The following is a 14,833-nucleotide window of genomic DNA, read 5'->3' as shown; positions in this document are numbered from 1 at the left end:
GAGTCTGAGAGAATGAAGAGTCTGTAGATATTAAAGTCACAACTTTTTCAAAGAGGAAGCTGAAGATAGAGGAATGAGCTGCATGGACTGATGGAAAGAGGAGAAATGAAAGAAGCCTTCTGGTCCATTAGCTCAGAGAGAGTCACAGAGCTTATGGGTGGTGGAGCCTCCACTGGAGGCAGGGTCTCATCACCCATGAAGATGTGTCCCATCATCATTTAGTCAGAAGGAAAATATCCTGTGCTTCCAGACATGACCATTCTCTTGGTCATAGACATAGTTACTGGGCTTGTCCCTTGAAGAATTTGAGCATTAACACCACCTCCTGTGAGTATAGAGAGAAGACAGAGAAGTTTTTTTGGTTTTTAGACTTTGTTTTTTGTTTTTTGTTTTAAATCATAGACCAAGGAAACAGGATGGCTAAGAGAGAATGCTGGGACCACATTGCCTACCTTTGAGTCCTGGTTCAGCCTCCTTTTAGCTGTATGAACTTGGGGATAATACTAAGTACCAATTTCCCCCATTAAAACTTGTGAATGGTAATCACACCTACCTCCCAGAGAAGGTTGAGTAAGATAGTGACTGTGAGGCTTTTAACAATAGTTGCCATGTAGTAAGTGCTCAGTAAATTTTATCTATTAATAGTTACAATGTTTAACTTAATTTCCTAGAAAAGAGATTCCTACATTCAAATATCTGCCCTGGTTATTTGAGATCACTGTGACTTAAAAAGTACTTCAAAAGATTTTCTAATACATCATATTTACTCACTTCTGTAGATCTATGTGCATACTATTTTCAATAAAGATTTCTTACACCATGCACTGTACATACTAATGAATATAGACCTTCATCTGAGAATATCAAAGGGTGGCTGTTTCTCTAAGAACCATAAATGAAGCAGGATAAAGAGAAAAGAGGCAAAAGCAGAAAAAAAGGGATGCTAATGCTCATGAAAATAAGGACAAAGTACAATGAGGCAAAAGGGGTCAAGCAGAGAACTAATTGCCTCTCGTCACTGCCCTGTTCACTCGGCATTACTTCATTGAGCTGAGAGATGGCCTCTAAAGGGCTGTTCCTGCGCTCCTTTCAGTCCTGGACAAGGTACTCTCCACTCTTGAGCCAAGACCCTTGGAGAAAGGACACTTTCTGGTCCTCTTCTCATCAGTAGCCATCTCGCCGTGCCATGAACAGAATAGGTACATAATTCATGTATGTCCAACGAACTGATGGATGGAAGGAAAGAGGGGAGAGGAATAAATGTATGTTAAGTTCCAAAGGCAGCTTGATAGAAGAGAGAATCATCCATATGACTATTTCTACAAAGGTGTCTGAGAACAAAAACTTAGCTGTGTGAGAACGAATTCTCTGCAGATGCTCTACACAAAATACGGTGCATGCAATCATGAGTACTCATGAGGATCTGAAAAAAAAAAACACAATTTAGCCTCTAGCACTTTAAAATCATGACAAGGATTGGGGAGTAGTGGGTGGGCAGAGACAGGAAAACTTCTCTTAAGACATTTCCTACTTTTCTTTCCTTTTAACCACCCTGAAACAACCACAATGAGGCAAATTTCAGCATAGGATGGTTCTTCACACTACTAAGTCTTCATCTTTTTGTTTTATTTTCGGAGTAAGGAATCAGGACCTAACAGGAGGAATAGAGTTATGGTGTGTGTGTGGGGGGGGGTTGTACTTCCATAACATCTTGAGTCAAAATAAGCCTTTGTTCAATAGCTCAAGCCAGAAGAGCTCATAAAGAAGAGCGAGATCAAGAAGCATTAAAACTGAAGGGACCCGAGGACCCCTCTAAAGACCGATGTTATAGGTGATCTACCTGTCCAAGGCCACAAAACTCATCGATGGCCAGTCCAAAACCACGATCTAGATCTGAACATTTCCAAGTACAGACTCTTACAGCTTCACAGCTCTCTTGCCTCACTCTCTTTTTTTTTTAACTTATAAACTTATATTGAACTAAGTTTACTGTTTAAGTTGTTAGAATTTTATTACGTTTTCATTGAGATACTCTATTTGTTTTGTTACCCATATTTGTCATCATTCTACAAAAAGAGAATTTATCAAATGCAATTTTGCCTACAGTTATAACTAATATATATCAATATAAGTATTTTATGATATACTTTGATATGTTTTGGAACACAGGGTTGGTGATTCTGTTTCGACCAGATAGGAATTTCTACTTCATGTTAAAAACAATACCTGAAGCACAGAGCAAAAATTTTTAAGAAGATCTGAGAAGAAAATACATTTGCATTTTTACTGGCATAATTGGAAAAGATGGATGTAAATAATGTACCTTTATCAGTGATATTTTAGAAGTTTATGTTTTCAACTCTATTAAGATTACTGTTGTAGGTTTTTTTTGGTTTTTTTTTTTTTTTGACAATTCTTTTAGGTCAAGGTACAATAAATTACAAAATCAAAGCTAAATTTTACTCCATTAGCAGAAAATGGGCTTGATTCTATTCCTGCCCTAAGCCCAGGAAGATAAGTAAAAATTATAATTGAAGAAATAGACAAGAGTTGAAAATCAGTGGTTTCTGGGGAAACAAATGACTAACAAGATTGAGAGAGGCCCATTCAGTGCAAACCCTAGTTGAACTCATTTTGCATGATATTCACCTTCCAAAGAATTTTTTGGTCATTTCCCTTCTCTTCTCAAAACGTTTAATGGCTCCCCATTGCCTAGGGGATGAGGGGAGGCCATCCTGACTTGCCATCTGCTTGGCCCCACATAGTCCCAACCCTCTGTACCTGAGCCAATTCAGCTCTTTCTACTGTACTTCTATGCATCTGCAAAACCCTTGTGTTCCAGTGAGCCAATTTTCTGGGATTGACATTTCTTGACAAATAAGTAACATAAGGCTCCAGAAAATGTGAGGATGATTAGGATCCAACAGAACTTTCTGTAATGATGGAAATGACCTATATGTGCTATCCAAAACAGTGGCTCTGGGGCACCTCATACGCGTGGCTAGTGAAGCTGAGACACTGCGTTTTTCCTTTCTTCAGTTTTAATTAATTTAAATATAGCAACCATATTTGGCTGATACCATATTAGATCACACGGCTCTAAAATATCACAGTGGATTATGGATACAAGTTTTAAGCAAGTGTTCTAATTATTCATTGCTGTCTAATACAACACTCCAACATTCAGTGGCTTAAAACAACATCACAAAATCATGTCTCCTAATTTTGTAGTCTAGGCTGGACTAAGCTGTGTAGTTGTTCTCCTTCACATGGTATTTGCTGGGACTAGAAGATTCAAGATGACTCCTTTACCCATCCATCTCCTGCCTCAGCTAGGGTGGCTGAAACAGCAAGGGGCTGGTTGAGTATCTCCCTCCCCTTCCCACAAGGTCTAGGCTTTCTTAACAACATGGTAATTTCAGGGTAGTGTGACTTTTTACATGGATTGGCCTCCGAGAAAGAAAAAGAAAGATCTTAAGCCTGAACTTGGATCTAATACAGTATCACTTCTTCCACATTCTACCAGTCAAAGCAAGTCACAAGGCCAGCCCAGATACAAGATGGGGGGAACTCTCCCTTACCTTGTAGGGAGAGGTGTGGCATGTGCCTATAGGGAGGGGAGGGGTTATGGCAGCCATGTTTAGAAACAACCACAGCAAGTCTAGTAGAGTTGAGTAGACATTGAGAGTGTGGACAATTAAAAAAATGAAAGGCAACTTAGAACATAAACAAAATGGCTATGCAAGTTTCCTAAAAAGGAGAAAAGAGGGAAGTGAAGAAGAGTCAACTATCAGGGGACCTAAGAAAGCAAAACATTGTCAAACCAACCAGAAACCATGAGCTTGATCACCAGTCAAACTGAAGGTCCAGAGCTATAGATGGATAAGAGGTCTGATGAACAGACACTGATAGGTCCAATATAAATTATCCACAAAACTGGATCTTCAACCCAGCTGTGCCTGCCGAAGTTCTTCATGCCAGCTCTTTATTGGGGATCATCCTGACCTTCCCAAGATGCTTGTATAACTGTTCCACTTCTTCAGACCTCAGGGTCCCTCTAACAGAACCAGGAAACCTCTTAGCTTCTTCAGGAGGAGGCTACATTTTTCACTTTTATTTAATTAATTTAAATGTGAACAACCATATAGCTGAAAACCATAACTGGAGAAAACTGTAAGGGCTCTTGCTTTAAGGACTCATCCTACAAGATGAAACAAACCAGATTTGCTTGAAGCAGAATCCCTCCACCGTCCCAAATCTGTAGAAGTGGCACAGAACCACACATGGAAAAAAAAGGTGCTGCAATGTTCCAATTGGAAATAATGAGGAGTTTTAATGAGGTGACCCATAATCAGAAGAGCTGATGCTTTCTTATTGAGGCAGTGCTGGAATGGGTCAAGAGACCTAAAACAGAGAGGCTTGAGTTGTCTCTGTGTGATCTTGAACAATTAATTAAAATCTGAATTTCTGGTTTCCCATGAAAACAATAAAGATAATTCCATCTGCTTTGTAAGGTTATCATGGAGAATTAAATGCCCAAACCTATGGATTCAATGAATGCCAATTCCCTTCCCTTGACCTCATCCTGAGTTTCCTTGCTGTAAGTTTTGGGATATTGAGTGGAGATAAGCCAACTGTTAAAGAGATTATTAAAACGATGACCTAAAAAGCATATTCTGTGGTCACACTGTAATGTTCCCTGTGAAAAAAGACCTGAGGAATTTAATGTCTGTAATACACAACCTTTATCAGAATTCAAGTTGCTTTCTGTGCATTCCACACTACAGAGATGTTTAAATTTAGTTGTCTTTTCACCTGAAAAAGTAACGCTGCATCAGTCAGTAGCTGAAATGGTCTTATCTAAACCTGATGATTTTGATCCAGCACAAGTCTGCATAGATTAACTGCCATGGGAGTGCATCGTGTCAAACCCCTCTACTGTCACATACATCCATATAATGCTGCATCACTTATCAGCCAGCTGTCATTGAAAGTCTACCAGATACTAAGGCCAGAGGGTACAAAGAGGCATCACAATTTCTCAGCGAATGTATGATCTCGTGGGAGGGAAAAATATAAAGATGACAAGATAGCTAACAATGCCAGGCTATGCATGATGTGTTGCAAATGAATGATAAAGATCCTGTGTGCTACAGGATGTCAAAGGAGACCACTGCCCACTGGGCAGCACTGCAGGCCCAGGTTGCACTGAGAATGGGAGGTTTACATGAAGCCAAACGCAGGAGACAGTATGGAAAGAAAAGCAGAGAAGAAATAATAATTTCAATAATAAGTTATTGAAAAGGCAAGTGCCAGTGGGCTTGCGTGGTGCTGCACAAGTTTTCACGCAGATACAGGGAGACCTGCACATCTTCCTGGGGCACATGTTACCCTCAGGCACAGTGAGGAAGACAGAGACCAGGCCGGGAATCCCTGAATCCTTGAACAAGAGTTCCCAGATAGAAAGTGCTGGGGAAACCTGAATTTGAGATCCAGAGGATGACATGTACCAACTGTTCTGGGTGAAGCTGGATTTATTGCCCCTTGCACCCCAATTTATATATATATCTGAAATTTTGGTTTAAAAATGACAGCTCCTGCTATAAGCAGATCACACAGCAACTATCTCAAAACCCGTGTCTTGGTGATCTGTAATTTCCTGTCGAGCTGAATTGAACAGTAATACACCTAGAACAGCCTTTTAGAATTTGCCTTGCTGAGCCCTATCAGAGAAGTTTCCAACAGCCATTATCATCGTCTTCCTTTTCCTAGAAATGCAATTTCTTATCTGCTTTGCCAAATACAGAGACCAAGTGATGGAAAGGACCTGAAAAAACTAAAGGTAGTAAATGAAATTTTAAAATAATTATTTCCCTCATTCATAAACGTAGGGCCCAGAAATAGTGAGGGCCCTATGAATACACTCACATTTTGCATGTGACCTGGGGCAGCTGGAAAAAGAGTACAGAGAATCGTCCCCACCAATCTAGAACCTACCTTCCGGATCCTGAACCCCGTGCACTGAAGCTCTCTCAGTCCAAGCAGATGAATTGACTAAATGTTTACTCTTGAACTTCTTTGAACATGAACTTCTGCTTTTCAGTTTGTCGTGTCAATTTGTCTGAAATGGAAAACTGAATAGTTATTTCAAAAGTACAGATGGAGCCCCTTGTTTATAGTATAATTCTTTACACCAAATGGAACTGCAGGAGGTTCAAAATTTGTAAAGGTCTTCCAAAAATCCAAACACATTATTCATTTCAACAAATCTGACAATTTTTGAACTACATAAATTTTTGAACAATTTTTTTAGTCCATTCGTGTTAACTGAGGTTAATTTGAAGATACTGTTACTTTCCAAAAAGAAGGAGTTGAATTCCAGAAGGCAATTTATGCCAGAACACAATTCAGTCGGACTTTTCTATCTTGGGTGAACAAAGAAAGTACCTGTAGTAAGGACATTAAAATTAAAAAAAAAAAACCAAAAAAACCTAGTCTCACTCATTTTAGAGTTAGCAGATAAATGCTTTTAATGAAGTGGTAACAGGTTTTAAGCTGCTTGCATGAAAGATATAATACAGACATTAGCTTTTCCAATCTCTCGTTAATTCTTGTGCTATTGTAATTACATTTGTCAGAAGCATTTACTTTTGTTCTTTAAAAAAAAGATTTTGGTGAGGTGGGGAGAGTGAAATATAATGGGAAAATAAAATGATTTTAATTTATTTCAGTAAACGGTGTTGGCTAGAAAGATTATGGCCTAAACTAACAATTCACTATGCTGACAATTCATCATGGACAAGGCAGTACCCATTATAGGTGATCTTCAAAGCATGTTGTTGGAGAAAGTGATGTCAATATGTGATTTTTTGGGTTTTGGCATATTTTTAAATTTTGAATGCTAAAATTGCTACCTATAGAGAGAGAGAGATGAACAGAGAACAGGGAAAGCAGGAAGTCCTGCCAATTGTGGGGCTTTTAGACCCCCCCCCAACAGAGAAATTCAAGTTGCTGATTGAAATAAAATTAGTTTCTACCTTTGGACGCCTTCAATGAGACGTTAGCAATTCGATCTGATTTAAATGGGAGAGGAATCCAAACCTGAGTTTTCCAAATCACCTTTGCATGTTACTGCTGATGGACACAATCAACATGAGTGCTAAGCCCTAGTGAGCAAGTTCCTGAAGAAAAAATAGATGATTTGCAAAGTGACTTACATAATTAGGTGAACTGATCACGTTAAGTGCACCTTTCTGATACCATCAAAGATACTGAAGAGAGATCTAACCTTCTTTCCTTTTAAAAACAAATCTTCAAAACAACAAAAGAGAAATTTGGAATTTCATGAGGCTTACTCAGAATCCCCCAAAATAGTCTTAGCTTTGTCAAATTGGGATTTAAATGTCAGTAATTTAAGGCTAGCTTTATGAATACAATGTCTATCTCCAGCAGCTGGGCCATATTATTTCAGTGACTTTTTTATGCTGAAGTTGGCTATAAGTTCTATGCTTGATTTATGAAGCAAAACACTCTATTTACTGTACAATGCTATAGTGCTGACATGCGGGGTCAGTCCGTAATGCATTTGGAGTGGAGCGTGGGAACAGGGTTAAATGAGCAACATGCAATGGGTTATGAATGTAAAATGTGGCTTTTACAAAAAGAAAGCAAGATTCTAAGGGCCCAAATGAAAATTGTGACAAACAGTAGCAAGCTGTTTGAATTTATTTGTAAGCACAAAGATTATATTTGACTAGGCAACTTTGGACGGAAGAGTGAAAAAATGTATTAAATAAATAAATAAATAATGAAAGTACAGACTTCCCAACAACCCTCAGGGTAGTAGGGTCCCGTAAGCTTAGGAACTTCTCATGTTTGTCTGGGTCCTGCATTATAATGATTGCTTCTTTTTCAAGAAATCAGGAGTATGGGAAACAAACAGGGAAATGGTCAATGTGAATATTTTTAGAATTGATTGTAATAGTCAAATTTGGGCGATTCATAACCCGAAAAGCCTCAGACAGGTACAGTAATATAATGCAGAGATCATTTCATCATATTCTGATTTTTTTTTTTCTTTTTATGGTTACACCCGTGGCATACAGAAATTCCCAGGCCAGGGATTGAAACCGAGCCCCAGCTGCAGCAACGCCAGATCCTTTAACCCACTGTGCTGGGCTGGGAATCGAACCTGCACCTCTGCAGTGACCTGCTACAGTCGGATTCTAAACCCGCTGTGCTACAAAGGGAACTCCATCATCATATTCCGAATTTTATTTCTACAATGAAAACAAAGCATTCATAGCTTCTTACAGAATCAACAAAAGAAGAAACAAAGGGATGAACGGTAGAAAAAGCCACTGAGTTTCTCTTCTAGTAAGTTTTTTTTTTTTTTTTGGAAGGGAAGGGAGCAATTTTCCAAATGCTATCAAATGGCCATGAAAATCATGTGGAGCCCAGGTGTGAGATGGAAAATATCAACTTGGAAAGAGCCCGTCATATGATTTTGCTGGTTCTTCAATCAATATTTGATTTCCCCCGATTCAAATCCTGTATCAAGGTAGCGATAGCAGAACTTGAGAATAAATTGCTCCAAGTTTGTAGCACATGGAAACTGTAAGATGCTTTTCTTCATGTGTTGAGTGTCAGAGCACATACCAAGAGTGTCTGACTTGTTTTAGGAGTATGCTACCGGGAGATGTGAGTCCCAGATACTCAACTATGTAAAAAGAAAAAACAGGCAAGAACTTTGCCAGACCTGAGAAACAGCTGGAAAGTCACTGGTGAAAAGAAAAGAAAAAGTGAATGAGAAAAACACATTTGTAGAAACCAATCATTCTGGAGGCCGATTAATCTTGTTGTTTCCATTTAGGATCAGGCTGCCATTACTACTTAATGGCTGTAAGAGCTGGATATTATTTTATAGTTAAAGCCATACCCACTTGAAAAAAATCAAACTGATTGTTCTTGGACATTCATATTATTATTATTATTGATTCTCCTCTGATGTTAGGGGCGACTGCCAGGGTTACCACGTGACCGCACGGATGCTTATCCTGAAAGTGGAATAGCCATGCACAATATTAACACTGTTGCTTTAAACATGTTCACTCTATGAAAAAAGTAATCAAAAGGTAAAGCCCCAGAGCAGGTGAATACTGTAAATTTATCTTACAGGGAGGTCATTCTTAGATACAAAGGGTGTGACCCAAATGGTTCAGTGAAACTTAATTTCCTGCTAGCTGGGGAAAGAATGGCAAATGCCTTCTAATTTGATTAACTCAGGATGAGAGCTGGTGGGTCTCCCACTCACCACTGTGACTGATAAGATTGTAGCTTAATAGCTACAGTTGGGGAAGAGCCCCTGCCTTTATTTGGGACTACACTTTCACTACCAAACTGAATGAATATTTCAGTCTAAGAGAGGGAGAGAAATGCATCTATTTCTCCTCCCAAGTGTCTTGGAAAGCCTCCACATTTTGACTTGAACTAAAGGGTCTGATTCCCCCAGGTCCACAGCACCAACAGCCCAGTAAATAACCCAGTGCCAAGACTGATGCTAACCCAGTCCAAAGCACCATTAGATAACTGTTCTTTCTGTTGAAATGAAGTAAGAAGTACAATGTCACTTTTGTAATATTACAGTGCATGACTGCTGTCCCCACTGCACCCCCCCCAGCTCCCTTACTGACATTCTGATAAGCTATTTAACATTTTACAGAGAGTAAAAAAAATACTGAATGAGCGCCAGCCCACAAATCAGTACAACCTAGTACAGTGCAAATGTTGACTCTGCCTAGCTTTCTATATAACCAGTGTTGGTACAGCAAAGTACCAAGAGAAGGAGTTGCGATAAAATCGTTAAGTTTTTTAAATTAAAGGACAAGAAAACTCTTTAAAAATGAAAATGAAATAATATTATATAGAAAAAGTGTGAAAGAAAATATCAACATTAAGCAATAAAAATGGAAATAATTCTTAAGGGGATTCAACTCTTTGGCCACCCACATAAGCTTTCTGATACCAACCGACTTCCTCTTATCAAGACTCAACCTCCCAGTCACCTCTGACTTCTTGTCGCTCATTCCCTCCAAGTCATGAAGATTTTTAACCACCGTTCCCTTAATTGTGTTTAGTCCTTTGTTAAGGCTCTTGTCACTTCTCATCCAGTCTCCTTGTCTCACATCTCTCTTCTGTTTTCTTTTCAATTCATGTCCTAAACCAGTGCCAGAGTGACCTAAAAATGCACATCTGACAGTATCATGGCCCTACTCTGAAATCTGCAGTAACTTCCCGCTGCCTACGGAATTGGATTGCTGACTCTCCATCACAGCTTTCATGTGTCTGTACACTGCAGCTCCAATGTATTTTGGAGCCTGCCTATACACCAAATACTCCAGTTCAGTGCTACTCATCAGAGTTTCCTACACTTGAAGTTTAATGATTACAACTGTCGAATTTTACTGATCAAGACCCATTTCACACATTTGCATCTGATAAAACCATTCTTATTCATCAATTAGATGTTATAGCCCTTCTCTAGTAAACTTTCTTTGTGACAATTATTTTATGTTGCCTATTCCTATAGCTACTTGGGTATTTATCTCATTCCACCAAGTTTAAGCTCCTTGAGGGGCAGTGAATCTCTTACTTACCTTTGGTATTCTCTGCAGCACTCTGAATTGTGCCTTAGACATAATAACTACTCTATAAACGTATCCCGAATTGAACAAGATGGAAATATAAAATTCAATAAGAAGGAAAAATAAAATTTTATGGAGTTTCCATAAAAAGAGGTAGATTTTGAAAGGCATTATATTTCATAATGGTTTATACATTCATAAACTATGCATTCAGAAAAAAGTAGAGAGAAAAATCATTTGGGGGGAAATCTTAATGAATGTACATTATTCACCCTTCAGAAGTGGAAAACATTACCATTATTTCCAAACATAAAACCTGTCTACTCAAGGTCTTGACTTTATTCCTTTCCTCACCATGACTGGAAGCAGAAGTCAATTTTGGTCTCTTATCAAGACTTTTCACAAATGAGAAAACTCAAATGACTTTGCTTTAGATGGCCAGTGTCACCAAAAAGTAATAATGTATTCTGTTGTGAACCAAATCTTCCCAGTGTTTCAAAGGTCACTAGCTGCACAGTGGAGGTTGTCACTTTCATTGTTTCCCTTGAATAAGTTGGTCTGGTTTTCTACCCCATCCTTTTTCCTCTAAAACTTATAGAATAAGAAATAGGTGAAAACTTTTAGATGTTCATCTTTTGAGTGGTGAATTTTATTGACTTCAAGATGTCCCCTGCAGAAAAATGTTAAAAATGTATTGCTTCATGCCCACTGGAATTCCATGTCAGTGGGAACTTCAAAGGTGAGTGTGAGGGCATCAGAAATTTGACATACCAAGAAACCTACTGGGGTGAAGAGCTTGTTTCGGTTTTCTTGGGACTTTCCCAGTTTTAGTGGGACTTTCTTGGGACTTTTCCGAAAGTCCTATATTTCAGAAAACCCCTCAGTCCTGGACAAATGTGAGGGTTGGTGATCCTATTGTTAACAGCAGTATCTGGGACAGTATCTTTTCATTGCATACCCTTTTGTAATTGAATACTGTACTGAACATGATGTGCTTATTCAAAACATTTTAATTAAAAATATAAAATGATGACAGGGAGCCCTAACAACCTACTTGGCAGAAAAAGACAAAACTGTGCTAGGTCACCCAAAAACATAAAGTATTGACTGAGCACATCTTAGTTCCAGAAGAGGCCTCCCCAGGCCAGCAATACTAACTGACCAGAGGATTTCAGCCCCTTCTAGAGCTGAGGAGTAACCACGAGGATCCTGAAGATCTATACATACACCTAATAATATCTGTAGACAAAATAATATGACGCACAAATATATGTACCATTTTGCACTTCAAATACCTGTAGGAACTACTGTCATAAACAAAACACAAATTTATTTACAATTTTTAAAAATTCAGTGCATGAAACTTAGGATTACAGACTTTGAGAGCAGGATGGGACCTTGGAGGTCCACTCAGCCAACCCCACTCTTTTATAAATGTGGAAGTTGGGTTGCACAGCTGGTTAATGGAATGCATTCTCTGTCAATGATCTACCATGGGGTGCTAAGCTAATTACAGTGGGGTTTATACACCTCTTATAGAATTGTGATTAAGTCCTGTGGGGATACATGATCACCAACTTGCTATCTATCTTCAATGGCATTAAAGAGTGACTCCCCCGCACCCTACCCTTGAGTTATCATACAGTGGCACCATGGAGTCCCAGCATGAGGGGACAAAGACCTGTACCCTAAGCCTGGTTCTTAAACCAACTAGTCGAGCAGGCTTGGCCAAGTCCATTACCAGCTCTAGGCTTCAGTGTGTTCACCCAGAAGAAGAAAGAGACTGGTCAAGATGATCTCTGAGGTCTCTTTTCTCACTAATATTTTATGAGCCTATAAACTATCATGAGAACTTCTTTGGTCAAAGCCTATAGAAGAGTGTCTCTTGGGGTTTTAGTAGAAGCCAGAATTACACAGTCGCTCAATGGTAGAGTTACATTAGAATCTAATTCTCTGGACTCCCTGTCTTTTTATCTACTTTGGTCTCCCCACAGTAGACATAATTAAGCTTACAATGACTGTCATATACCCCTAGGAAATGAGGAATCACAGATCAACACAAATATGGAAAAGAGAAAAGCAGGAGATAATGATAAAGTTCATGCTTGGGAACTTGACATTTTCTACTTGGTGAGTTATGTCCAAGCAGTGACCACTATTAATACTATTATTGTTGTTGTTGTTATGATTATTACTAAATGCCTATTTTTGCAAGATGCTTTAAAGTTTATAGATAACCATATATATATATATTTATTTATTTATTTTATTAGGTCCACAGCTATACTCTGAAACATCAGAGAGGTTGTTTTTACCATTACTTTATGAGCATGGTGATTGATGCGCTAAGACTGCACTCTCCAAAAGTTAACTATTAACCACACGTGCTATGAAGTTTAAACAAATGAAAATAAAACAAAATTTAAATTTTGTTTCTTGGTCTCACTTTCCCCATTTCAAGTGCTCAACAGCCATGTGTGGGTAGTGACTATCATATTGAATAGCACAGATAAGGAGCATTTTCAACACTGCAGAAAGTTCCATCAGACAGCACAGCCACAGCCCTTAGAGACTGTGACTTGTGCATTTCACCTAGCTAGTAACTGGCAGAGCCAGGGCCTAGGTCTTCTGACCTCAAGTTAGTGACATCATCCCAAGGAAGCTTCTTCTCACCACCTGGTCTATGTCCTGTTCTTTGGCCCTTTAATTAGTGCACCCACTAAAGAAATGCAAACCACCGTTTAATATCACTTTAAGGGATGCATAAGGAGGGAGCACGGTTCTAGTTTACAGAATGTACTCAATCATCAGACAAGCAAAATCTGAGCAAAGAAGTAAATCACAAGCACATCCACTAGAAACCTGAAAATTGAGTATTTACTGTTCTGTGCCTTTTAAATACCAAAGAATTTTCAACTCTTATCAGTGCTAGGCCTCTACTTTTCAAAGACCAAGTCTGAATCTCAAGTCAGTCAAAAAGAGGCAAAAGCAAGCCTGGAACTACAGCCCTTGAAATTATTGCCAGAGCAATTTTATCCACATTCATCACCCGTGTTTTCTTTAAAAAGAAAGCAAAAAAGAAATAAAGGGAGAAAAAAATAAAGAAAAAAGTATCAATAAATAGATGTTAAAGGAGAAATCTGAGCTTTATCATACTTTGGCCTGTATTGAATTTTATACAGTTGTTAGTCTTGTTGTTATCCACTCTGATATCTATACAATCTAATTCAAAACTGGGGATATATATTAAAGTGCTACCAAAAGAGCAACAAAGCTTAGGGAATTTTTTTCAACCCACTCTTGAAAGATCAAAGATATATGTCCTAAAAAGGAAAGAGCATGACATCTGCGAAGTGTGAACTTTGAAGTTATATTAAGTCTTGGGTAGACTCTTTGTTGACTGTTTCATAATTTCTAGTAAACCCCTTAGGCTCTCTGAGACTCAGTTTCCTCATCTGGAAAATGGATAAAATATTAACAACCTTACAGGGTTACCTTAAGGACTGAAGGTAATGTGTGTAGATAGAAAGATGGATAGATAGATAGATAGATAGATAGATAGATAGATAGACAGACAGACAGACAGACAGATAGCATTAAGCACAGTGACTGGTGAAATGTAGTCATTATTAACTTCCCATAAGGGAAAAACACTAATATACTGCATAGTATACTCACTTCCATCATTGGTTCAGTTGAAAAAAAATCAAGCCATTAATAAGTGAAAATTTTCACCTAAAAGAATCACCAATCTAAATTGTTACCTAATTGCTATTCTCTATCCCATCTCACCTTAACTATATTTATTTATAATAAACCTTTCATTGAGTAGTTAACAAAACATTGGCTCCAGAAAAGCTTGTTTTCAGATATCAATTATATACATGTATGTTTATAGATTCACCCCAGGGAGAAAATATAAATACTCATCTTGTACCTATGGTTTATAAGAACAAGTTCTATGGTAACTTCCAAATTCATTACTAGCAAAGGTTGTATTTAAGATTCCTGTGTCTACTGCTTAATAAACACCCAAATTAGTCTCGATGGAATTAGCTGTAATTAAGGACATTGTGAAATATGGTGGGGCAAACAGAATTACACTGTATTACTTTATTAATAATATTCTTTAACTACACTGTAAATTGCTATTAGGCCTGCATATTACTGCCTGGATATGGAAATAGTCT

At 38.3% G+C, this 14,833-nt stretch overlaps 1 long non-coding RNA gene across 5 annotated transcripts in view; it reads right to left on the bottom strand.

Moving 5' to 3' along the window:
• LOC146406306 (uncharacterized) overlaps positions 1 to 14,833 on the bottom strand; it is a 419,026-nt gene that overhangs the window by 156,661 nt on the left and 247,532 nt on the right. For 3 of the 5 annotated variants that reach the window (XR_014809188.1, XR_014809196.1, XR_014809191.1), the window contains one exon: positions 2,384 to 6,121. This is a non-coding gene — a long non-coding RNA (uncharacterized LOC146406306). Of the gene's footprint in view, positions 1 to 2,383; positions 6,122 to 14,833 lie in introns of those variants that run through there. The other 2 variants (XR_014809194.1, XR_014809195.1) reach the window with 1 other exon arrangement.

Source organism: Sus scrofa, chromosome 1 (assembly GCF_054392235.1).
Source record: "Sus scrofa isolate SSC_HxYL_T2T_F1_AM1 chromosome 1, Sscrofa_HxYL_maternal_Yorkshire_Landrace_v2.0, whole genome shotgun sequence".
Classification (NCBI taxonomy): Eukaryota; Metazoa; Chordata; class Mammalia; order Artiodactyla; family Suidae; genus Sus; species Sus scrofa.
This window is presented reverse-complemented; position numbering and strand designations above follow the sequence as displayed.